The sequence below is a fragment of the Pundamilia nyererei genome, unplaced genomic scaffold (assembly GCF_000239375.1).
Source record: "Pundamilia nyererei isolate P.nyererei 1_Seehausen unplaced genomic scaffold, PunNye1.0 scaffold00095, whole genome shotgun sequence".
Lineage (NCBI taxonomy): Eukaryota > Metazoa > Chordata > Actinopteri > Cichliformes > Cichlidae > Pundamilia > Pundamilia nyererei.
In genome coordinates this window covers 2331605-2332934 of record NW_005187496.1, presented here as the reverse complement: position 1 = coordinate 2332934, position 1330 = coordinate 2331605, and the positions used below count along the sequence as shown (strand labels likewise).

Sequence of the window (1330 nt, the reverse complement as noted above, 5' to 3'; positions counted from 1 at the left end):
ATCTCTGTAGCATCCCATTATTTTGCAGTTTTATTCTGTCCAGAGTGATCCACTGGTCAGATATGATATCCAATACATTTTTCCTCAAAAGGCACCATATGGGCTCAGCAGATCATCACTTCAATCTATGAGTTGGATGGGCATGTGAATGAATATTTTATCAACTCACAGAAGATGCCATGGCTGGAGTTCACATGGGGTGCATACACTCGTCGCCCCTCTCCACGGCTCTTCACATCACATCTCTCCCAGGTTCTCATGCCTCCAGGACTGATGGACAAGAAGGGAAAGGTCAGAGCTGTATAGACGCTCAAGCAGCCTGAAGAAAGAGCAGGTTTAGAGATGTAGTATGACAAAGTTCTTTAAGTGGTTAAAAATATAATTTGCTCAGTATTTATTAGTAATTGTATGAAATGATAGATACATTTGTTAAAGAAAAGCAAAATTTTATTGAAGTTTTACTGTTAAGGAATGGCATTAAAGGATTAGAGGCAGTATTTGTTCATATGAAATTCAGATGTTTTTTCTTAGTCAGTTACATAGCACTAATAGCACGAATAGCACACAGCTTTTTGAAACATAGACACTCCTGAGTAGAAAAAACAAACAGCAGCAAGTAGAATGCTCAAATGAAGCTTCAAAATGTGGTTTCCATATCAATGGGTCACCTTATGGTGACAACATCTAGCTTTTATATACAGCCAATGAAAACAAGTTTGCTTATAAAACAACTGTATATATAAAACTTCATATATAACTTTATATATAAAACAACTCTTAAAACTAGTAGAAATTAATAAACTGCTCAAACTCAAGATATTGTTAAAGAATGAGTGATTTTGAAAGTGGCATGGATTCTGTTTTTTCGTTTTGTTTTTATGTCAGATTGTGTATTTGATGAGGAATCCAAAGGACAACATGGTGTCTTACTATCACTTCAGCAACAGCTTTGCAGACCTTGAGACCCCTCAGAGCTTTGCTCAGTTTTTCGAGTGGTACCTGACGGGAAACGGTACGTGTCTTCATCTCCACTATCTGCCTAATGATGATGACCAAGAAGAGTCCAGGTCTGATAAATGATAACAGATATCAATGTGATCAGGAAGAACTGAAATTGATTATTTCAAACTGAACTGTTTGACATACTTACCCAAGTGCACAGACTAACGGATAATAGCACATCCATATAGAAAAAAAAATATGGCTTTATAGTCAAAGGAGCTTGCAAAGAAAAGCGTCTGGACTTCTTTAAGTTACTTGAAGACGTTTCACCTCTCATCCGAGAAGCTTCTTCAGTTCTAAGGTCAAATGGTGGAGAGTCCCAGATATA

The 1330-nt window shown here is 37.0% G+C and overlaps 1 pseudogene; it reads left to right on the top strand.

Moving 5' to 3' along the window:
* Window positions 1-136: 136 nt before the first annotated feature.
* The window catches only part of LOC102203367 (amine sulfotransferase-like), a 3199-nt pseudogene continuing 2005 nt past the window's right edge, over window positions 137-1330 (top strand).